The sequence below is a fragment of the Schistocerca cancellata genome, chromosome 9 (genome assembly GCF_023864275.1).
Source record: "Schistocerca cancellata isolate TAMUIC-IGC-003103 chromosome 9, iqSchCanc2.1, whole genome shotgun sequence".
Taxonomy (NCBI): domain Eukaryota; kingdom Metazoa; phylum Arthropoda; class Insecta; order Orthoptera; family Acrididae; genus Schistocerca; species Schistocerca cancellata.
Genome location: NC_064634.1, coordinates 137,647,862 through 137,674,184, shown reverse-complemented (window position 1 = coordinate 137,674,184; position 26,323 = coordinate 137,647,862).

Below are 26,323 nucleotides of genomic sequence, written 5' to 3'. Positions count from 1 at the left end.
GGCAGCTGATGCCCATTAAAACTTATGAAGAACGCAACATTCGGCATATACATAGTATACAAGTGTGTGGCCAGTACTTTTCACGAAATGAAGAGTGACAGCCACTAGGTTTTGACATGTTGCTTGAGTCGAAAACCGCTAAGTGATGTTAGCAGCTGGCTACCCAAGTTACATGGAATCTACATGTTCTACTAACAATTTAAGGAACAAGATGTAAATGTAATTAAAATTACATGGTTGATGTCAATACACCTTATCTTATAGTTATACCAATGGAACTTTTAACGATAACAATTAGGATGTAGCAGTCTGCTGAAGTTATGTAAGTGATGAAATGTTATGTAATACTTTATGGTACTAATACTTTACAATGGATTGCAGCCTTAGCGATTATCTCAAAATACTTTTCTTTTTAATTTTAGTACGTTGTCTACACAGCGCACGAAATTATAGAATACTTACGTTTTCGACATTTGCAGATCTGGAGAAATGTTTTTAACGTTTACTGGACTACACTACTTGAAATGAGAAAGTAGTGAAGACAAAATACAGGCACCAAGTTAAGGAATGGGAAGTACATGAAGGGAAGCAGTAGTTGCGAACGAAGCCATACAGGGTTGTAGCCTCTCAGATTTATTCAATCTGTACATTGAGCAAACTAGAAAAAATTTCGAATGGGCATTGAAGATCAGGGTGCAGAAACGAAGACTCTGAGGTTTGCCGATGACATTTTAATTCTGTCAGAGGCGGCCGAGGAATTTGAAGAGCAGCTTAGCGGAATGTGTAGTGCCTTGAGAAAAGGCAAAGTGAACATAAAATTAAAACAAGGGTAAAGAAAACTGGTGTAATTATATTAGGCGGTGCTGCATGTACGACATCAATAAATGAGATATTGAAAGTAGTTCTTGTGTTTTGCTATTTGGGCAGCAAAATAACTGACACTAGCCGAAGCTATAGCAAAAAAATTAGCTCTCAAAAATAGGCGTTTATTTACTTTTAATACAAATTTAAGCCCTACGAAGTCTTTTCTGAAGTTATTGCTTCCTTGTACAGAAGTGAAACATGTACGATAAGTGGTTCACACTAGATAAGAACACGAGCTTTTGAACTGCGCTAGAGAGGAATGCTTACGGTTATAGGACTAGATAGAGTAACTAATGAGCAGGTATGGACGCGACTTGTGAAACAATTTATGGCACAACTTAAGCGAAAGAGTTGAGCGGTTGTTAGGACGCATCCTGAGCCATCAAGGAAAAGCCTACTTTGTAATGGAGGGGAGGTGACTGGAGAAGGGGGGGGGAAGACATACAGGGAGAAGGGGGAGAGGGAGTAGGAGTAGAAACTGTAGTGGGAGACTAAGGTATAAATACAATAATGAGGTTCAAATGGATGTAGGTTGCAGCGGTTATTCGAAGATGAAGGGAATTGCACTGACTTGACTAGCGTGGAGATCTGGGTGAAAGAAGTCTTCGGACTGATAACCACTACAGAAATTATGTTTCAGATTCTGAGTCATCTGTACCAGTTTGTGTGTCAGTATGTCATTACCATCACCATTCATGCCTTGTCACTGTAATACGCAGCCCCAGAGTTCCGTCTCGCAATCTGTTACGCACGCACAGATGTACGAGATCGAGATGTTTCTCTTACACCTGGAATCTGTTTTAAGCTAGGAACGTTCCATCGTAGCCGTAACTCAATGTTGCAAATATTTTCGCCTCCAAACTCAACACAGTTACTGCCTGCAGACTGAAACCAGAGGGCCCACAGATACGCCTTCAGAGCACCATGTGATCGCCGTTGACAATGACAAATGAATCACTGACACTACACCCCTCAGTATGTACTCCCCTAAGATGTCTGTGTCTGATCTTGTCTGTCCGTTTTCAGCCAATATTTTACCACTAAATGCTTTACCATAAAGGTCTATTTATCGGGTATGTCCCGATTACCACGCACAGTGCCCCGACTGACGTGGAAGTCTCCCGGACAGGAGCGTTGCCGGGCAGAAGTTTCCCGGACGGCACGGTGCGCCACGGCAGCAGTGAAGGCCAACGGCTGACATTTGCCGCAGCTTCCTGCGCTGCCACAGACGCAGCCGCCACCACCCCCACCAGCGGCTAACTACTCAATTGGTCGCTTCCTGTCAGCCGCCGCTCGCTGCACCCACACGCGCCTGCAGTCGACTGCTCTGGACTCCTTTTGCCAAGAAAGCATCATACCTGGTGAACTGTCTTAGGATCATATAACGACACTGTAGATCATATAATCACACTGTTAGAACACAGCCGTTAGGGTTCTAAGGGCACAGCGAAATGCTGGTGGCCTTCAGATAGGGCTGCGTAGTCCAGTGGAATGCCAGCCTGCCGAGAGGCCTCGCGGTACAGGTTGGTTGGTTTGGGGGATGAAAGGGACCAGACTGCTACGGTCATCGGTCCCTTTTTCCAAAGACACAGAACATCCACAGAGAATAAAAACGAGGAACAGAATAGATCACAGACGATACAGAACAAGAGAAACGGAGACAAGGACAAGACAAAACGAACTAAAACCACACAGAGTGTGACAGTGGTTGGCCGACCATAGAAATAAAAAAGGAAAAGCCAACCACTTAGAAACACATTAAAAGATCAGTTGAAAATCATAGGCCAAAGGCCAGAATCAAAACAAAAAATAAAACAGAAACACTCAGATGAAAGAATAAAAACTCCCTGCCCTAATAAAACGTAAAACTAAGGCAGCCATAACAGGGTCATCGGATAAAACGGCAGGGAGCGTATCAGGCAGCGCAAATGTCTGCCTGACCACAGCTAAAAGGGGGCAGGCCAACAGAATGTGGGCCACCGTCAAAGCCGCCCCGCAGCGACATACAGGAGGGTCCTCCCGGCGCAGTAAATAACTGTGTGTTAGCCGGGAGTGGCCAATACGGAGCCGACAAAGGACGACTGAGTCCCTGCGGTTGGCTCGCATGGAGGACCGCCACACAGTCGTCGTCTCCTTAATGGCACGGAGTTTATTGGGTGTAATCCGATCGCGCCATTCAGCGTCCCAAAGCGCAAAAACTTTTCGGCGGAGGACCGCCCGCAAATCAGCCTCTGGGAGGCCAACATCCAGAGATGGTTTACTCGTGGCCTCTTTCGCCAGGCGGTCAACATGTTCATTGCCCGGGATACCGACATGACCGGGGGTCCACACAAAGACCACAGAGCGGCCGCAACGCGCAAGAGTATGCAGGGACTCATGGATAGCCATCACCAGACGAGAACGAGGAAAACACTGGTCGAGAGCTCGTAAACCGCTCAGGGAATCGCTATAGATAACGAAGGACTCACCTGAGCAGGAGCGGATATACTCTAGGGCTCTAAAGATGGCGACTAGCTCAGCAGTGTAAACGCTGCAGCCAGCCGCCAAGGACCGTTGTTCGGAATGGTCCCCTAGAGTTAGCGCATACCCGACACGACCAGCAACCATCGAACCGTCGGTGTAAACAATTCCAGAGCCCTGATACGTGGCCAGGATGGAATAAAAGCGGCAGCGGAAGGCCTCTGGAGGGACCGAGTCCTTCGAGCCCTGTGTCAAGTCGAGCCGAAGGCAAGGGCGAGGAACACACCACGGGGGTGTACGCAGAGGCGCCCGGAAAGGAGGTGGAACAGGGAAAAACCCAAGCCCACAGAGAAGCTCCTTGACGCGTACGGCGATCGGACAACCCGACCGGGGCCGACGGTCTGGCAGATGGACGACTGACTGCGGGAACAGGACACGATAATTTGGATGCCCGGGCAAGCTTAGAACATGGGCCGCATAAGCGGCCAGCAAACGTTGGCGCCGGAACCGCAGTGGAGGTACACCTGCCTCCACTAGTACACTGTCCACAGGGCTGGTGCGGAAAGCACCAGTGGCAAGGCGTATCCCGCTGTGGAGAATTGGGTCCAGCACCCGCAACGCAGATGGGGATGCTGAGCCATAAGCTAGGCACCCATAATCCAGGCGAGACTGGATTAACGCCTGGTAGAGCCGCAACAGGGTAGAGCGGTCGGCGCCCCAGTGGGTGTGGCTCAAGCATCTCAGAGCGTTTAGATGCCGCCAACACGTCTGTTTAAGCTGCCGGATATGAGGCAGCCAAGTCAACCGGGCATCGAAAACCACCCCCAAAAACCTGTGGGTTTCCACCACAGCAAGGAGTTCGTCGCCAAGATAAAGCCGCGGCTCAGGATGGACTGTTCGGCGCCGGCAGAAATGCATAACGCGGGTCTTGGCTGCCGAAAACTGAAACCCATGCTCTACAGCCCAAGACTGCGCCTTACGGATAGCGCCCTGTAGCTGACGTTCAACAGCTGCAATGCCAGTAGAGCTGTAATAAAGGCAGAAGTCGTCAGCATACAGGGAAGCAGAGACAGAATTTCCCACGGCCGCAGCGAGCCCGTTAATGGCTATTAAAAACAGGCAGACACTTAAAACAGAACCCTGTGGCACACCGTTCTCCTGGACGTGGGTGGAACTATAGGAGGCTGCGACTTGCACGCGGAAGGTACGATACGACAGGAAATTGCGGATAAAGATCGGCAGAGGGCCCCGAAGACCCCATCCATGAAGCGTAGAAAGGATGTGATGACGCCATGTCGTATCGTACGCCTTCCGCATGTCGAAAAAGACAGCGACCAGGTGCTGACGGCGGGCAAAGGCAGTACGGATGGCCGACTCCAGGCTCACCAGATTGTCGGCGGCGGAGCGGCCTTTCCGGAACCCACCCTGAGACGGAGCCAGAAGGCCCCGAGACTCCAGTACCCAATTTAAGCGCCGGCTCACCATCCGTTCAAGCAACTTGCAAAGAACGTTGGTGAGACTAATGGGACGGTAGCTGTCCACCTCCAGAGGGTTCTTTCCAGGTTTCAAAATGGGGATGACAATACTTTCCCGCCATTGCGACGGAAACTCGCCCTCGACCCAGAGACGGTTGTAAAGGTCGAGGAGGCGTCGCTTGCAGTCCACTGAAAGGTGTTTCAGCATCTGACAGTGGATGCGATCTGGCCCGGGAGCGGTATCAGGGCAAGCGGCAAGGGCACTCTGAAATTCCCACTCACTGAATGGAGCGTTGTAGGGTTCAGAAGCGTCGGTGCGAAAAGAAAGGCTCCGACGTTCCATCCGCTCTTTAATGGAGCGGAAGGCCTGGGGGTAATTCGCAGAAGCGGAACTCATAGCAAAATGCTCTGCTAAGCGGTTTGCAATGACGTCTGAGTCAGTACAAACTGCTCCATTCAGTGAGAGCGCAGGGACGCTGGCAGGGGTCCGATAGCCGTAGACGCGTCGAATCTTGGCCCAGACCTGCGAAGGAGTGACATGGAGGCCAATGGTGGACACATACCGCTCCCAGCACTCCTTCTTGCCTTGGCGGATAAGGAGGCGGGCCCGCGCACGCAGCCGTTTGAAGGCGATAAGGTGGTCTAAGGAGGGATGTCGCTTGTGACGCTGGAGCGCCCGCCGGCGATCTTTAATCGCTTCAGCGATCTCAGGCGACCACCAAGGCACAGCCTTCCGCCGAGGGGACCCAGAAGAACGGGGAATGGCAGATTCGGCGGCAGTAACGATGCCGGTGGTGACCGATTGAACCACCGCATCAATGTCATCACTAGAGAGAGGCTCAATAGCGGCAGTGGAGGAGAACAAGTCCCAGTCAGCCTTATTCATAGCCCATCTGCTAGGGCGCCCAGAAGAGTGACGCTGTGGTAGTGACAGAAAGATCGGAAAGTGGTCACTACCACACAGGTCGTCATGCACACTCCATTGGAGAGACGGTAAGAGGCTAGGGCTACATATTGAAAGGTCAATGGCGGAGTATGTGCCATGCGCCACACTGAAGTGTGTGAAGGCACCATCATTTAAAATCGAGAGATCGAGCTGCGACAATAAATGTTCAACGATGGCGCCTCGACCTGTTGCCACTGACCCACCCCACAGAGGGTTATGGGCGTTGAAGTCGCCCAATAGCAAGAAAGGTGGCGGCAATTGGGCTATCAGCGCAGCCAGGACATGCTGCGAGACATCACCATCCGGTGGAAGGTAAAGACTGCAGACGGTAACAGCCTGTGGCGTCCACACCCGAACAGCGACAGCCTCTAAAGGTGTGTGGAGAGGGACAGACTCGCTGTGCAGAGTGTGAAGGACATAGAGGCAGACGCCACCCGACACCCTTTCATACGCTGCCCTGTTCTTATAATAACCCCGATAGCCACGGAGGGCGGGGGTTCGCATTGCTGGAAACCAAGTTTCCTGAAGAGCTATGCAGAAGAAAGGGTGACGGCTGATAAGTTGTTGGAGCTCAGCTAGATGGTGGAAAAAACCGCCGCAGTTCCACTGGAGGATGACATTGTCCATGGCTGAGAAAGGCGTGAAAGGACTGGGAAGGCAATTTACGCCGCTTGTTCACTCACTGCCACCGATTCAGTACCCGTACGAGAGGCATCCATGGCGTCTGAGGGACCAGCGAGATCAAGGTCCTCAGCGGACGCTAGAATCTCGACTGCATCCTCAGACGCAGAGCGCGAAAGGTGCGGTGGGGTTGGCGCCACCGTAAGTTCTGTGGCCTTAGAGGTCTTTCTCTTGGACTTCTCTCGCTGAACCTTGGGTTGCACCGGCTGGGAAGGCTTCACCGATTCAGCCTCCGGGACAGAGGAGGATCGTGAAGCCCTACGCCCGGCCGCTGGTGAGGACTTATGCCACTGGCGGCCGTCATCCTTCCCGCTGGTGGAACCCTGGGAAGGGAGGGTCCCAAGGGAACTCTTACGGGCGAGAGTAGCCGAAGAAGTTAGACGCTTCTCCGGCTGAGAAGTGGGGACGGACGTCCCCGACGGGTGGGAGGAGGTTGCTCCTGAGGTAGGGGGTGCAGGAGCAACCGGTTGGGTAGAGCCCCCCACAGGCAAGGGGGCAGGAGGAGTCGTACTGCTTATCGAGCTGGCTGGAAGTCTCGAAACTGATGGGGCTAGCACAGTTGTCGTAGCAGCTGCATAAGAAGATGTCATTCTCACAGGATGGAGTCTGTCATATTTCCTTTTGGCCTCAGTATAGCTCAGCCGGTCCAGGGTCTTATATTCCATAATTTTGCGCTCTTTCTGAAAGACTTTGCAGTCAGGCGAGCAAGGTGAATGGTGCTCCCCGCAGTTGACACAGATGGGAGGCGGGGCACATGGAGTATCGGGATGAGATGGGCGTCCGCAATCTCGACATGTGAGGCTGGAAGTGCAGCGGGAAGACATATGGCCGAACTTCCAGCACTTGAAGCACCGCATCGGGGGAGGAATATAGGGCCTGACGTCACATCGGTAGACCATCACCTTGAACTTTTCCGGTAATGTATCACCCTCGAAGGCCAAGATGAAGGCACCGGTAGCAACCTGATTGTCCCTCGGACCCCGATGAACGCGCCGGACGAAATGAACACCTCTACGTTCTAAGTTGGCGCGCAGCTCGTCATCAGACTGCAAAAGGAGGTCCCTATGGAAAATAACACCCTGGACCATATTTAAGCTCTTATGTGGAGTAATAGTAACGTTAACATCCCCCAACTTGTCACAAGCAAGTAACCTGCGTGACTGGGCGGAGGATGCCGTTTGTATCAGTACTGAGCCAGAGCGCATTTTAGACAAGCCCTCCACCTCCCCAAACTTGTCCTCTAAATGCTCGACGAAGAACTGAGGCTTTGTGGAGAGAAAAGACTCCCCATCAGCTCTCGTACAAACCAAGAATCGGGGCGAATAACTATTACCTCCATCCTGAGACTTACGCTCCTCCCACGGCGTGGCCAGAGAGGGGAACGTTTTCGGATTGTACTTTTCAGCATTAAATTGAGCCCGAGAACGCTTAGAGACTGCTGGCGGCTGGCCGCCAGCGAGAGATGATGTACCACGCTTCATTGCGGGTCATCCGCCCTGATGCCACCTACTCCGACCAAGGGCCCTCCCCACGGGCGCCACCCAGCCGCAGCAATAGCCACCTGGCAGGATGTCCATTGCCGGGAGTCCTGATGCCCCAGGGAGACGGGCATCTACTCCTTGGCATACGTGGGGAGTTAACGGCGCAGGCATCAGTAGAGCGATCCCTGTGTTGTCAGGGGGCTACAACCAAGAGGGTACATGGCGGCCCCACCACAACGGACTGGCTACCGTGCTGGATCTTAGGTGCAAAACTGTCCAAGGTCGTCGTCGCAGTTAAAAGAAACACTGCAGAGTGCAGCGTGGGAATCGCATCCAGGGACGTATCCTCGCCCAAGAGATGGAAAACGAGCGGAACACTATTGCAACGACGAAAAAGCCGGCTAAAGGTCTCAATGCACGACGGATACAGTGCACCACGTAAGGCGCCCTTCCCCAATTGGCTCGCTCTTCGGAATAATTTAGAAAGATGGAGGTCAAACCCGAGAGGGGACCATCACATAAGGCCGAAACATGTGAGACTCCTGTTAGTCGCCTCTTACGACAGGCAGGAAGACCGCGGGCCTATTCTAACCCCCGAACCCGCAGGGGGACCTCGCGGTACAGCTGCGACGTTCAAGAAAACTGATGACAGAGGGAATGATCGTGAAATTTAGTGTACCTACCATGGCCGCACCCGTCGACTCTTCCTCTGGCTACTGTCTGCGCCAGAGCTGAATTCCGCCATCCATAAACTCTGAGATTATGGGTTGGTCTTCCCATAATCCTAAATCGCCTGTTGTAACAGCATACAATGCTGATATGAAGAGCGAGAGATTTTTCCAAAGGTAGACCATCTTTTCCAGAATCGGATAGAAATAAACTTTGAAAAACCCTGGCATGAAGTAGCTCTTCGCAGAAGAACGCTGTTAGCAGAAGCAGGAATTGCGCAGTGTAAGTGCCTGAGTTATGTTCCTGTTTGGCTGTAAGAACTAAGTACGAAATCAGTTTCATTGAGCTACAGAGACCTCGCGAAACTGTGATTTGGTCGACATCCCTCACAGCTTTGGTTGGGAAGTCTTTGGCCCTTTCGTGGCGCAAGTGATGTTTTGGAGGGTGCTTCTGAACTCTGATCAGTGATCAGTGGTTTTAAATTAACAACAAAGCTATTTTTCGAATGGGGAAAGCCTGCAAGAATCCGTATTGTGTTCATGTGCGCGGAGGTGGAATTGCTGATGCATCCGTTGCTGGCTTTCTGGGTGAGTGGTGTGATTTTGTGTGTGGTACGAGCATGTGCTCGGCACACGGCTGCTTCCTCAGACTGAGGAAGCAGCCGTTAGGTGGAGGTGGTGTTCGATGGAAGTGATCAGCCTCGAGGTTCAACTGAAGCCAGTAAACTCCATTTATTTCTGTGGAAACGAAGTGTGGCGTTATTGCGTATCTCGACTAATTCATTACGTAGTGAATTCAAGTTTTTTTCTTGTGGACCTTACTGGCTGAAGGTGTTGGAAGCCACCTGGATGTTGTGTATGGAGTATTAGTGCCGTACATTTTGCCGTCCAGTGATCGGATCTCACTTTTCCGGAAAGCAATGTGGTTGTAACAAGGCATTGATCAGTGCCAAAGGTGTACTAAAAATTTAGCGCAGTCTTTCGTGTCAAAGCGAAGCTAGTGACCCTCATTTGGTCTCATTTCAGTAGTTTAGCAATGAAGAGGATTGATCGGAATACGTTCATATAAGTTTCGAGTTAATATTTTGTGCCACAGCGAAGACTGCATGGAATCTGACTGGCCGCGAGTGGTATTCCTTATGAGGCTACGGAAACTTAAAGGAATGGCGAAAGGAATCTTTCAAACCCTTCGCGTCAGCTACCTTCCTCTATAATCGACGTCGCTGATGCAGGCCTCTGTGGGTGGCGCTATATTCACCGGTAACCGGTTCGCATAATGGTGGCGGTCGGCATTTTCACCGCTAGTATTTGACTGGCGACGCGACGCAAGATGGTGGTCTAAAGCCCGCATCTCGTGGTCGTGCGGTAGCGTTGTCGCTTCCCACGCCCGGGTTCCCGGGTTCGATTCCCGGCGGGGTCAGGGATTTTCTCTGCCTCGTGATGGCTGGGTGTTGTGTGCTGTCCTTAGGTTAGATAGGTTTAAGTAGTTCTAAGTTCTAGGGGACTTATGACCACAGCAGTTGAGTCCCATAATGCTCAGAGCCATTTTGGTGGTCTAAAGTGAAGGGATGGGACACAATGGTGATCCGCTCGTTGGATGAGAACGTTGAGCGGGACGGTCGCGCGGTGCCATTCGAGAGGAGTACACGATGTACCAGCACCAGATTTCACCCTCTCCCTTCTCTCACATCACACAACACTCACGCCCATTACAGTCACCTACGCTCAGATACATTTAAGCACAACTGTCATAGCGTGCAGTGAAGCCACTGTGCGCTACCTACACCTTGAGATCTCCAGTAACATTTCTAAATGTGAACGAATGGTGCATGCAAGCTTACGAGTGCAGGAATGTCATTCACGGCTTTTTTGACCTGATGCACCAGTTTATCAATAAGGTGCATTGTCTATTATGACAATGCTGCGGCACACCTCTCATTGGATTCATGAGGTTTCATTCTTCTCTAGGGTTCCGTCAGACTTTAAAATCTTGAAGTAGAGTGATTTCTATCAGGAATAGATGTTCCAAAAGGATCACCATATTTTGTTCGGTTTGCGGTCGAGGTCGTATTTGGCTCTCTATTAGACGAGTGCTCTCGTGGTGTACGCCTGTGTCTATGGAATAGGCCACTATTACGGTGGACTATATCTGGACAATCCGCAAATATAAGGGGCGGTGATCAAGTTTCCGACAGGGGGCATTGCTGCAGCGTATATGTAACGTAGCGCGACCCCGATGCGGGTATATGAGTACCGTCTTTTAGGCAAGGGATTAATGAGGCATTCGTGTCTTTCCGACGTGCGTGCGGTAAATGCAGGAAAGTGAACTATGAACTTGCTACCAAAAGGACCAATGTGCTGTTATCTTTTCTTAGCTGCCGAAGAACGAACACGCTCGCACACCCAGTGGAGAACGAATGTACGGGGCCAGCACGTCCGCCGAAAACGACCATTGTGGGATGGTGCATCGAGCTCCGTGCTGGTCGCCATTGGATCCTTTAAAAAAGAGGCCTTTAAGGGTCTACGATTCTTATCGGACGACTATGTGCCGTAGACCATTACCCACTTCATGCAGCAGGACACGCTGTTTTACCGAACGAGTATCCTTGACCTGGTGCACCGGAGGGACGTTTGGGTCAACGCTCACGGCGATTTTTCCTGGTTGGCATATGGATTCTGAGCCGTACGGCCTTCGAATGGAAAGATTATGACCGTCGCTTATGCAAGCCTTACTTCTTCCTATCGTATTTTCTTACCAGTATCGCATATTAGTTGGACAAGATGTACTGACGATCAGAATCAGACTGTTCAACCATGTCCGTTTTTACTATAAACAATAATAATAGTCAAGCATGCGATGACTGCGCACATAAGGTAACAGTACGTATATACTTACGTGCACAAAACATTACGTTCTGAGTTCTGCTGCCTGGCGTAAGATTAATACTAATTCATGCACATACAATCAACGATTCTGTTCGCAAGCTACAGATACAGACGCTACAGATACAGACGTACATACGGTGCCCGCGTACAGTACTCACTTTGATAGGCTGTTGTGATGAATTTCAAATCCATTTGAAACACTACACAGTTAACTGTTTTTCAAGTGTAAAAGGTCCCAGAGTGTGTAGCGTTATTGAGAACACATCTTCACGGCGTAGCTGTCCATTACACTGCTCGCTACCACCAGATCACCACAATGCTTCTATTTCAGTGTTCACAGACATCGCTTGTAAGGAAATGGCACCTGTATTTCATTCTCCAGCGAAGTACGCAAGGAAACTATATGACCTTCCAATAGTAATGTTGTTGTTTTCTGCATATCGTTGTCATTTTCTTCTTCTTCTTATTCTCCTCCTCCTCCTCCTCCTCCTCCTCCTCCTCCTCCTCCAGTCCGAAGACTGAATTTATGCAGCTCACCACGTTAGCCTGTCGTGCTAAAGACTCATCCTCCCTTCGTAACGGCTGCAGCTTAGTCAAGCATTGGTCCCCTCTCCACATTGCTAACCACAAACGCTTCCCTGTCTTACCGAACTCTCCATTCCTTGACTGCTCACTACGTGTTCAGTCAACCGATCCCTGTTTTTAGTGAAGTTGTGTTCAATAACGAACTGTCTTTCTCCCTGATTCGATTCAGTGCCTGTCCATTACAACTGGTGGTCAAAGCTCGAAAAAGAAAGTTCTGTAGTTAATTTTTCGTTTGTTTTCAGGTGCACGTCTGCAGTGCACGAGCCACAGCCCCGCAGCACGCAGGCACGGTGGCCGGAACATGGCGCACTAGAGAACGCCAGCACACGGACCGAAACATCGTGGGCTGCGTCATGTTTTGGTCCGTGTGCTGGAGTGCTACGGTGCTGTGGCGCAGCAATTTCATTGCTAACCAGGACTACAGACGTGTACCTGCTAAGAGACAAATTCATTACGCAAATTTAGTTTCGGAAGTGACAGTTGAACGTATGAGTGCATTACCACATTTCGAAACCTTTTCTCGTCTTGGTCACGTAAGACGATCACTCATACACACACACACACACACACACACACACACACACACACACACACACACACAAACACACACACAAACAAACACACAAACAAACACAAACACAAACACACACACACACACAAACACAAACACACACACACACACACACACACACACACACAGAGTCTTTATCTGTTCTGCTTCCGAAATATCGAACTTCATTTTTCAGAGCGACTCCTAGTTTAACATTTGCCCGTCACGCACTTCCACCTGCTGCGAAGTGTTTTGTTTCCTTCGATTTTCCCCAGGCTTCTTACTACTGCATAGATCATCAATTCGAACAATACGTGACCTTTCGTACCTCTGGGTTGAAATTCGTTTGACGCAGCACGTCTCGTGTATCACTCATGCACAGGAGACAAGGTCCGCTGTAACGGTCACAGGGTGCCCAGACCGTAGCAGAATCGCAGCGCCACGGCGTGGCGTGCAGAGCAGAACACAGCGGAGGCGGCAGATGCGGCGGCCGTAATGACAGGCGGCGTGGCGTCGCGCCGGCCGCAGACGCCGCCGTAATCACAGGCGCCGTCTCGTGAAGGAATGTGGCCGCCGCCGCTGCGGCTACCACGGCAAACACTCTGCCGCTACCAGCACCGCCTGTCTCCCCTTAGCTGTCAACTCTCTCTCATAAATCGTCAACACCATCTTCCTAATATTATGCACATGCCCTATCGCTAACACACACTACGCTGTCCCCTAAACCCACAACAACCCTCTGAAGTTTTGAAGTTATTAGGGATAAAATACGGGAAGCGAAAGTCCACCTGCAACATTTTTTCATACAATCCACACTTCAATTATTGCATCCTGCAACGTTGCGCGTATGCAGGTAAGCTAATCATCCGCCTATAACCCCGTACAATTAAGGTGAATTTGCAGGCAACTATGTACGTAGGGCAATCACAGCTATGAACATTCATCTTGGGTACTAATAACCGCTTTAGCTGTATTTAGTCCTTTATTATTGGATCACTACCGGTTTCGTGACACTAAAAGACACGTCTTCACGTGAAGATCTCTCTAAATCCAAAAGGAGTAACAACCCCGAAATAATTTTGGGCCAGAATGAAAAACTACCTCAAGATGGAGCTTTTAGCGCCACGAAACCGGTAGTAATCCCTTACTAAAGGACTAAAGACAGCTGAAGCGGTTATTAATACCCAAGACAAGGTGAATTTGTTTGTGAAGCTGTGTGGCAGCAGTGCCGCCCCGGCCGCCGCAGGCCAGTCACAAAGCAAAGGACCGGATGTGGGGAAAATCCCGGTGTGGGGACTTTGGACGACCCGTCGATCGCTTAAGAGGGCTGACTGTACTCCCATAATGGAGGGCTTTGAGACAAAGTGTAACACGGCTTCTTACAGCTCTCTGAGAATCTACGGGAGTCGTTTAATAACTAATGCCCCACATTTTTGTCTCAGAACATATTTGCTAAGCGTCAGAATTTGGTAACAATATACATCAACATGTCTTGTCCATATCCTATTTTTCTGCACGGTGTCCATCACTTTCTATGGCCGTACGCCAACGATGTGGTAGAGCATGTATTCCTGCTGGTAAAAGCTCTTGCGTGTAGGCTTGACTGACGCTCTCGTCATCTTCAAAGTGTGTTTCCCGTAGAGGATGTTTAAGCGGCCCTACGAGATGAAAGTCCGAGGGTGCCAGGTCTGGACTGTAGGGTGGATGAGGCAATGATGTCCAATGCAATTTGGCGGTGTGTTCCCTGGGCTTGGGAGGGGGGGGGGTGTAGTGCGTGGGCGTTCATTATGATGTTGGAGCATGATTCCTGCAGGATTCTTGTCCGATCGAACACGTCGGAAACGGTTACCGAGTTTATTCAATCTTTACGTATGCCTCTGAATTGATGGTTGACCCTCTTGGCATCACATCCATGAGAATGACGCCGTCACAATCCCAGAAGACTGTCACCATGACTTTTCCGGCAGAGGGGGTTGGCTTTAATTTCTTTAATTTTTTCTTTTGTGGCAAATGAGGATGATGCCACTCCATGGACTGCCTTTTTGCTTCCGGCGCAAAGTGGTGCACCCAGCTTTCGTCCCCCGTAACGTCCGTGACAGAAACGCCTCTTGGTCCGTCTCAAAACGCTCCAACAATTGAGATGAAATGTCCTTTCTTTCAATCTTGTGGTCCGCTGTGAGCATTTGTGGAACCCATCGTAAGCACCTCTTTGATCCCACGATCTCTATCATTGCAGACGCACTTCCAATGCTGACCGACAACTGTAGAGCCAATTGTGGAGTTGGGATGCGTCGGTCGTCACGAATAATGGCATCCGCACTATTCACCATGTCTGGAGCAGTGGCTGTGACAGGACGTCCCGAGTCTGGCTGATCATGGAGCTCTGTTTCTGCATTTCCTGAAGCTGAAACTTTCTTTAACCATCGGACAACGTCACTCCTATCAACTGTAACATCACCGTACACGGCACACATACGTTTATGGATGTTCACCACGGTTTCTTTCTCTGCAGACAATAATTCAGTAACAGCACGCTGCTTGTAACGTGAGTCCTAGGTATACGCGATTTTGACGCTGTATTACGGCTCTGCCATCTACCAGAACGGTTAGAAACTTCACCTGCGCACAGAACAAACATCAAATGTGAAGCACCAATAAGGACCTTTGTCTATGTATGTTAATGGCTTTTTTTTAAAAAAAATGAGCATTACTTATTGAATGACCTTCAAATAATAATTTACAATCAAATGCTAACGTAAACCTGTGCTCGTCGGCGATCTCTGAAAAATCAGGCGCATCCAGCGACATAACAGTAATTTCAATACCTTTAGAACTGCTGAAGTTACGAACACCTTTTAATCACTTCATGCAATTTCAACAAACGATGTCTCTCATGATAGCCAGTGCAGTATAGGTATCACCTCTGAAACTTACGTACCTATATCCATTCTTTCCTTGATTAATTACACCTTGTACATCTTGTTTGACAGAAAATCGTGTCCGCCACAATCACACAGTGATTATTACAGCATCAGTACCTCACATTTAATCATACTTCTCTGTTTATTGAATGAATAATTTACTATTTATCCAATGAATAGTACTATTTTGCCGGTGAGTTTGTTTAAATGTTGATTAGAAATGCTATTAAAAATTATCCTAATGTAAAAGCGGTCAGTCGCTTGTGTTAACGGACGCCACGGCTGAACAGAGCGCCAAAAGACACTTCATTAAATGTACCTGCAGTTGCGAATATGGAGAACCATCAGCTGTATAATGGAATGACAATGAAAATTTGTGCCAGACCGGGACTCCGGCCCGGATCTGTCGCCTTCCCATTTGGCTATCCGGGCACGACTCACGGCCACACCCAAACATACATATGTCGTCATACGTCTGTCTACAACTTGTACTCTTACATCCAATATGTAAACTCCTGTATTTTCATTTGTCATTCCATTGTACAACTGACAGTTGTCCATATTCTAAACTGCAAACACATTTAATGTACTTCATAATGGCTACAGTCGCCGCAGTGCCTGTTTCTTCGGACATGCATTCATATCTGAAACAACTTTGCATCGTAATTCGGAATAACATGGGCACTGATGTCTAGTAAAAATGGCTCTGAACAATATGGGACCTAACATCTGAGGTAATCAGTCCCCTAGAGTTAGGTTAGTTAGGTTTAAGTAGTTCTAAGGACATCACACACATCCATGCCCGAGGCAGGATTCGAAACTGCGACCGTAGCGGTCGCCCGGTTCCAGACTGAATCGCCTAGAACCGCTCGGCCACAGCGGCATGTTGCTGTCTAGTAAAAAGACACCTCTCAGTATGGCAATAATATTTAACGACACTCTTGTCATTTATCGTGAGCACGCCTGCGCAACAATGCTGGCCTATTTATTTATGAATCAACTACTATTTATATTTACTGTAAATTATTTGAGTTTAAGCAAATGTTTATGACGTTCCTTTATTTAAATATTGTTGTAATATATTAGTCTTGCAATTGATCAACTTGGATCACATCCTATCTATAGAGCTTAGAGACTATTTAGTTTTGCTGGGGATAGCCTTCAGCCAATGACAAAGCAGAGATTAATGCAACACAATGGCAGTACATTGTAGATTAGGGCTTTTCGAATGATGAGCTCAAGGGAGCGATTCTGAACACTATGTCGCGTTCCGGAAGGCGGACGTTCTTGGTATCGTGTGTGTTATGTTTGAATCATCATGTTGAACTCTAACTACTTTGACCTCGTGAATATTTCGTGTATTATTGTCACGATGTTTACTTACTTATCGTGGGTCTTGAATGACTTGGGGATTCTGCTGACATTATCGTAACGTTCCCAGTGCAACTTGACTGCATTTGACAAGGTTGTTTCCTGTATGTATTATAACTAATGATCACTTTCCATTTAGTTGAGATATACTTGCATGAATAAACATTCTTCGACAATTTTCTGCCGTCTGCATCAATTTCGGACTTATTTCATTAATTCCCAGTTCTAGGCACTGCCCAAACTATGCATTGGTTCGATCCTATGACTACATCGAGCTATTCTTTGTAAGCAGAGTTGTGCGCTATCCAATTGCGGAAGGTACAATTAACATCAGGTGCAGTCACAATTGATTTGCTCATGTGGGACTATTCGTTAGGGTGCAACTAATCAGCAGAAATACGTTACGTAACGCCGCATCCAGAAAGGATTGCACTAGAGTTCTGTAGTCTCCTTTATAAATAAGCTATACTTTCCTACAATTCTCCCACGACACAGATGACGACCATTTGCCTTCCTTACATCCGATGTAGCATGATCGTTCCATCTCATGTTGCACGTTTACAGCGTTACACCTAGATATTTAATCGACTTAACTGCACGGACCTGCACACCGTTAATACTTAAGTATTATAGGGTTATTTTTCCTAATGATTTGCACTAACTTACAATTTTTGCATGTTTAGATGAAAATACCATTCATCACACCCAATACAAATTCTTTCTAGACCATTCTATATTCAACAAGACATTATTCCGTACACTTTAGCAACAATCGCAGATGGCGGCTTACCGTATCAGTCAGATGGTTTACCTACACAGCGAAGACGAGCGCTCGTATCACACAACGTTGGAGCGCTCTTGACGATACCTGTGTGTACTGTCAACACTCGCCAACTGGGACAACGTATTGCCTTCTCTTAGTGTGTTCGAGTCAGTTGAACCTGTTGACCGTACTCAGACTTCATCTTTCATCTTTTATCCCCTTCCCGAGCACAAGAATATTTCTTTCTGCCAATTCAATTCGGTAGCTCTTAATTAGCTACAACGTGTACCTAGCCTCCTTTCTGGACATCTTTTATTATTTGGGCATCAAAATAACAGTGCGCCACAAGTAACGAAGAACTTAAACGTAGATTGGCAGTAGGTAGAAAAGATTTTCTGTAGACAAATTTGTGTTCGATGTTAATATTTCTGAGTTCGGAAGTATCTTCTGAAGTAATTTGACTGTAGTAAAACTTCGTATGGTGAAACATGCACGTTGAACAGTACAGACAAGAAGAGAATAGATTCCAGTTGCAATGGAGATCCGGCAGCGTTAACAAAAGCCTATTACAGTACCGAGACACCATCAGAATTAAAGAGACTATCTCAAAGCGTAAACAGCTCGCAATCTGGCGACCGTGACAGGATGCACTCTGGCACAATACACGCCTGGCAATTTTGCGGCCGTGGCATAATGGACTCCCTCGCCTCGACAACCACTCTGCTGCCGCCTGAGGAGCGAAGGCAGTAATTTCCAAAGCGCAAGTGCGAGTCCGGAGTTCGTGGTTTGGGAGGTCCGCCGCGCGGCGGCGCCGAGCGACGCCCACGGCGTGACTCAGCCTTGGCCGGCGCCCAAGCCGGAATCTGCAGCTTCGCAGAACGCTGCCTGCCTTTTCTGGAAGCCGCTTCGCACGGCGCCGTGACATCCGCTCCAGGGAGTCCCAGCACTTTGACGGTGTCGATATAGTGTACCGCATTATAGACGCTTGCCTCGGCGCCTGATTACTAACAGTTGACCCAGATATTTTGTGCAGTACTGTACAGGACGAGAAAATAAAATCGAATTTTGTCAGGAGTAGTACTGAAAAGAAATGAAATCTTAACGAAGAGCTACTACTTGTGATCCTGTAATATAAAAGCGTTAGATGTATAATACGGTGGAAGATTTAAAATACAGATACAAAATTGGACAGTCTGAAAGAAATAAACGCCATGTCAAGGGCAAATGACAATACACTCTACCATAGTCCAAAGGCGCACTGATAACTTTCACAAAAATACTCGTAGAAATGTTGGATTAGTCACATTCCGTCTTAAGGAAGTTACACATGAGACTTCATGAAAACAGCCTCCCGTAAAGAAAAACCACACGGAAATATGTTGGGGTATAGATAAAATTTAATGTCAACGTATCGTAGTACACAAATTTCAATAGTTCTCGCAAAAACTCAGATATTAAAACTCACAGAAAATTGTGTTCAGTTCTCTGACTATAAATACATCACAACCTAAATTTGAGGAACCTACCTCATCGCCTTCATGGAGTACCACAGTAGCTCTACATTTGATGTCCACATTATTATAACTACTGGTGATTTACAGATGATGTAATCTGATTTGTACATAGAAAAACCGAGAAAAACGAATTGTCTAAATGCAATTCTTAAATACTAAAAGAGTATATTGAAATTACATTTGGTGTTCGTGTCCTACAGAGACCTCTCCGACAAGTATTTATAAAAATTGTTGTACAACATGTACACTCTCATTTATATCTTCTTGGGCTTTGGTAGTTCACTTTTCCTAAAATAGTACAAAGCAGGACCAACATTTATAAGCATATCTTCGAAGACTAGATTTTAACACCTTTGTACAAGCTGTTAACTACATGACTAAGGAAGAAAATTCATAGACCTGAAGGCTAAAGTTACTATTTTTACGTAAGCCTTTTGTTCACCGTTTCCTGGTGAACACATTTCATCTTTGAAGTGCAATTCCAGAAGGAAAATACGTGCCTAACATCTGTCGTAACCTTTGACTATTCAATATACTACACAGGGTTAACCAAAACTTTCAGAGGTGATAGTGTGGATCAAAACGAGGGAAAGTTGTGTAGTGAACATGGGTCTAAAATGCATACCTGAAGATCTATGAGCATTTATTCAGTAGAAGAGATAAGTTTCAGTAGTAGCGAACGTACGTATTCATAGCTATTAAGATATGCATGTTAGAACCAAGTTTACTAGACTTAATTTGACCCATCACTATCTCTGAAAGTTTGTAGGAGTTTTGGTTCACCCTGTACGGTGAAGACGGAGATGATGTGGCCGTCAAGAAGAATACCAAGGGAAGGAGATCGAAGCGACAAGTTAGTCTGAATTTATGAACGAAATTTAACATTCCACTTCCAAAACATGTCAGTGTTAATGCGATGGTACTTTAAGGTGATCAATTTTATAACTGCGATTAGGGAGACATGCTCGTGGAAATGACCAAAAATTTGAAAAAAATTTCTTGGTCTATAAAAACGTATAGTTTATGGGCATTCTCATTTTCCGTTCGTTCTAAAATTGAGGTTGAATGTAATATTGCACAGGTGCCACACCCATATGTCAGTTTGAAGTGCGTTAGAATACGTGTTGCATTATTTTGTTCTTCCGTTTTTCCCGTCGTTAGTTACACACAGGTGTTTTCTAGAAGGCACTGACTCCCAGAACCAAAGTACAGGCATGTCTAGAAGGCTGTGGTTAAAATGTAAGTGTGTGTGTGTGTGTGTGTGTGTGTGTGTGTGTGTGTGTGTGAGCGCGCGTGTGTGTGTGTGTGTCCTGATCTATAAATGCAGAGAATAAAGAAATTTCGCCCCAAACGAAGTTTCGCGGCAACCAGTTCCAAACACAGCGGAATAATACACATGAGTTGCTTCAAAAGTCGTCTGTCTATAGGCAGTGCTTCTAAGTGTAAATTTTCTCTTTCTGAATGTATTAAGAACAAGCCTAGTAGTATCGTGAGCAGAAATAACGACGAAAATGTTATTGTGAACCTAAATATGCTTTCAAGACTTTTGAAGATTGCTGTGAAATGTAAGTACTGCAATTGTGAAGATAGTAATAACGTTTCTGAGTACCTTTCAGCAAGGAAGGGTCTTTGAAGTCTGTTAGTAATTGTCTGTAGCTCGTGTAAGATGCACAGTGATACTGTGATATCGCCAGTAACTGATAGTCGACGTTACAGTGTAAATATTCAGCTTGGTTACGCAATGCGATGTATTGGAAGGGGAAGGAGAGCTGCCCAGACTTTTTGTGCAGCGATGGTTTTGCCTCCACCTCCACTGACGTTTGACAGATACAATAAATTAGTACATAATGCTTTATGTGGTGTAAGTGAACAGTCAATGAAAAGAGCAGCAGAAGAAGCAGTAGCCTTGTCTGAGAATACAGATATTGTAGCAGCATTTGATGGATCTTGGCAGAAGAGGGGTCATACCTCTCTGAATGGGGTTGTAACTGCCACATTTATTGAAACTGGTAACATACTAGATTATGAATGTCTAACGAAGCACTGCCAGGGTTTTTCAAGTAAATTTATTAGCACCCACGTTTGTGTATAGAACTTTGATGGCCCAAGTGGAAACATGGAAACGAAAGGAGTTCTAAACATTTTTAGAAGATCTGAGCCCAGTCGTGGTGTGAGGTATGTAGGCTACCTTGGGGTGGACACCGTAAAGCACATATTACTGTTGTTAATGACAGACTATATGGGGACACTCATAGAAAAGCTTGAATGGTGTTGGACATGTAAAAAAAGAATGGGAGCTCGGCTGAGAAAATTATTTGAAGACTTCAGTGGGAAAAAAGTGTCAGACGGAAACACACAGGTGATCCAGGTCGTCCTACAAAAAGTGAAATTGGTTCTTTGACTCAATATTGTGGACTATCAATAAAGAGAAATGTAGGAGATTTGGAGAACATGGGACAAGCTGTTCGGGCAACATGGTTTCACAGTGTTAACACATGAAACCCCACAGCATGGTTTGTGTCCAAAAGGGGACGATTCGAAGTGCAAGTACTGGTTGAGCAATGCTACAGGCATAGAATATACCTCCAAGCATTTTTTACCGCTCGCTGTAATGGAGGCAATTAGGCCTATGTATAGGGATCTGGCAAATAAAAATCTACTTAGGAAATGTATGTGGGCTCTATCAGAACGCAAATGAAAGCGTCAACAGCTGTATATGGGAGAGAGTACCCAAAACTGTATATGTTGGGCTGATAGTGCTGAAGATTGGTGTAATGGATGCAATACTAACTTCCAATTATGGTGAAATTTCAAAGATCAATGTTATGAAGAAATTGAACATCCATACGGGAAGGAATGTGATTTCAGCTCTAACTGTTATTGATAAGCGGCGGATAACAGAAGCAGAGACAGCTGCAGAAGCTGCTACCAAGGAATCAAGGACAAAGAAAAGAATGAAGAGAAAGAATATGGATGATAAAGAAGCAGGAGGACAACTGGAGTATGCAGCTGGAATATTCTAAACGAGCGTAGTGGTAAGTTACTAAATCTGTAAATCATCTTTTGCGATTTACCAAAAACTTGAATTTTCATCACTCAGGTACACTTTTCTCCTATATGACTGAAGTTAAATTCACAAAAATTTGTACAGATATTTAGTGCAACCTCCTCTACCTCCCTTGCCTACTATTTGTCACATGTCGGTGATATGTGAGCTACATTTTTAAATATTTTTGTTTTAAAATAAATTACTTGTCTTTTTCACAGATCAGCGTCAGGGAAGGAAATTTGAAGCATAAAACACTGATGTGAATGTTGTCTGTACTCTGACTTTTTCCAAGCTGTGCAGTCAGTGGCTCCAAAGAAAACGGTACTGCAGTGAAATAGTGTTCCGTTTTTTATACTATTATAAATATTATTGTCAGTGCCAAAATACAATAAATATCTTAAAGATTCTTTGGGAAATGCTTTGACTAATGACCCAATTGTATGTAATAATTCCGAGCTGTCTCTCGTTTATAGATCAGTTGCACTATTAGGCTGAAGATAACGCTGAAAATGGAGCCCGTTCAGGGGCGTGTCCCCTTTAGCATAAACATTACTTTGATATTGTTAAATTAGAATCTCGATATTGTTTCAGTTGTATTATCAAATTATGTATTACGGTTTAAAAGTCTTTTATCTCTGTCCAAATTTCATTCATGGTGCAGGAGGAGGACGCTTTTTGAGTACACGAGCATATTCACGTAACTAAGGACATACTACCTGAAATATTAAGATCGTCAGTTGGAAAAATTGAGTAATGGCTACAAGAAATGAGAATCACAGTGGACGTCTTGGAGAGATAATGTACTTCTTGAACAGAAGTAACGAAGCTCAATAATCACGCAGACGCATAGAAATAAAATTTACAAAAAATAGTCACACTACGAGATTCGACACAGTGAACTCGTCGTATATTTTTTTCCGTGGGACAAGGGCTTCATTAGGGGTAGACACGATGGTGAAAATCGTAAGGAGAGTCGAATTTAAAGACGCTGTTGCATAAATATAATCCAAACGCGATGCTCTATTTTGCATTGCTCTAATTACTGAAATGGCATTGTTTAGGGAGGTCAATGGTTGGTAGTCCCCACTCCCCTAAATCATCCTTATCTAGGCGCCGAATACTAGTTGTCTGCACGTAACAAGTAGGTGATGGGGCCGTGGGCAGTGGTTTGGGACAGTATACGAAGTGGCGCACATAGCCCATAACGCCTATTCTGACATATTCGTAAAATTTATAGCGTTAATTTTTTGTGTTAGGTATGGTTAACGTACTTTGCTATTGTAATATTTATCATTGCTGGCATTACGCAAAAACGTTAGCTACTACGTTAAGAAGCAACAGTGATAGTTTTCCTAGCAGAAAAAGTTCTCTAGTTAGTCAAAAGCAGAAACGGTGGCCCGGTGCTGCCAGATATGATAGACAAGGCCTTGAACGTGTGGTATAAGACAGACAGCACATTGGCGAAGCAGGAAAGTACTCTCCCTTTATTTCTCCGAACGAGACGGATCACGAACCCGCCTTCTTACTTGCACATTACTGCGCCTATTTCAAAAACTTCGAATTCGGAAAGGTCCCCCTGAGCTTGAGATAGCACAACTTATGTAACGTAGAACGAAGGAATTGGATGCGCTGACGGTAGGAGAACGACCTAATATTCTCCGGAAGTGGTTTCGGCTGTAAGGCTTTCACGACCTGGTCTATGGCGCCCCTCAGACTCGTGTTTGCCTGGAGGCCCGCCACGTGGAGGCAAGCCGGGCACCTGCTAGGGCGGTGCCGACACTGGGTGGAAGGCCATCCGCTAGCGCCTCGTAACCAGGCAGCCCCTCGTAAAGCTGCCACCACCCTACGGCGCAGCGCCCTCCCTGCCCGCTGTCTCAACACCCGCACAGAAAGCTTGCTTTTCTTGTCTTCCCCGCTGACGCAAAGGCTGACACGTGTGCGGTACAGAAGCTCACGTATACCTCTACGTCTGGCTCAAGCGTCTTGTGAATCTTCTCTGATAAGAGATTCGTCAAGCTCAATTTATTTCGCCCTCTTCATCACACTATGAGATAGACGAAATGCTCCAAGACTTCATGAAGAGAATTTTTTTTACAATACCAAATAAGGCAGATGCTGACGTGTGCGAATATTACCTATCCATCGTTTTAATAGTACATTATTGAAAAATACTGATATGATTTATTTACAGAAGCATGGAGATTCAGTTTGGGTGCCGGAGAAATTTAGAAACACTTAAGGAAATACTGCCACTACGACTTGCCTTTAAGAGAAGGTAAAGAAAGGCGAATCGAAATTTACAGCTAAGGAGATGGAATTTTCACTTCCTGCTGTTTTAGAAACATGTTTTTTATAGCATTCGTACATTTCGGGAAAGCTTCTGAGAATGGTAACTCGAGTACATACTCAAACTGTCAAGATAAGATGGACAAAATACAGGGGGAGAAAGCTTGTTTATCAGCTGCACAGAAACCAGACTGCAATAACGAGAACTGAGGGACATGAAAGGGAAGCAGTGGTTCAGAAGGAAATGAGACAGGGTTGTAGCCGATCCGCCGTGTTATTGTCACTCTACATTCTCGAACAGTTCAGATAAGGGACCTGAAGCTTTCGAAAGATTGCGTTACAGAATAACGCTGAAGATGAGATGGGTGGATCTGATGAGGTACTGAACCGAACTGCAGACAAATGTATGGCCAAGATTGATTACAAAGAACGATCGATTTATAGTATACATCTAAGGGCATCGAAGGATACCAATTTGGAAACGAAGGGAAGAGTCTGGAATAAAACTAAGAGGAACACAAAGAATTCAGTCGAAAATGGATATAAGTTGCAGTAGCTCCAGATAATTTTATTTTAGCAGCATCTGAATGGAAAGCTATCAGGGACCGGAGGCCTCTATAACATAACTACGTAGTATTAACAAATATTCGGTGTAGTTAGTTTGAATTCTTACTACTGTTCACAGGATTTAGAACAAAAGTCTATGCATGAAACATGTATTACACAGAGTAGATGCAAATAGAAATGATGAAATCTAATTTCAGGGATGAAGCTGCAGCGAGGTTAGAGGAAGTGCGGACAATATATGGATGACACGTGCACGAACACCGAATGACTTAAATCTGAAAAATGCGTACAGCACTTTCATCAATACATTTCCAACGCGGTAGTATCGTCTTTGCATGACGGTAAGTAACAACTGTGTCAATGGTTCCCATGAAATTATCATAGTTACGTAGTAAAATTTCATACAGAGGACACTGAAGAAATGAGCTGTGTATGCTGTGTTGTGAAACGTGTCCTCTCTATAGAGAAAGTTCTACGAGTGAATAGTCCTCCAGATAAAGGATGTTAAAATATGCGAAGTAGTTCCACGTGCGTACCTTTGTCGCGTCAAGAAAGCACACTCCCACAGCAACTGGATTATGTTTTTAGCCTACGAACGGTATAAATATCTTTTAAGGGCATTAATACTTCTTATATGCAACCATTCGTGATCACAAAAAATAAGATATATGAATTATTCACATCGCTATAAAGGAAAAAGATTAGTTACATTTCAGGCCAACGCGTCTCGGTTGTTGTTGTTCAGTAACACTCGACTGTGAAAGTTTAATAAAATTCTTACACAGAAATAATGTAGGAATTAACGTAATCTGACTCCGCCATTGACGAAGAGGATGACTAGCGGAAGAGCAAAAATGAAGTCCGAATCGTTTGGTCATTGAACAGTCCGGCTAAAAGCCTTTGAAGGCGGTCTTTGAAAATCATGAATAATACGTTTAATCCATCAAATGTTATTTCAGATACGGTGTATCTTCTGAAGTTAAGTAATTGATTTTTAATTATTACTTCGTAAGCATGCAGTACGAAGGACTTAAATGTTGATTCCAGAAAGACTCGACAGAGAAAAACATGAGAGTAGTTAAGAGACATTTAACCTTAAGCATCAGAGTAATGAAAAGATTATATAAACATGCGTAACCTCTCAATAACTTATCAATAATATACACTGGTATTTAGAGATCGCTGGATTACAGTTTCTTTATTGCCTTGACTTTACATTCAGTGTCTCCAGAAAAATAACACTATCGCATAATACC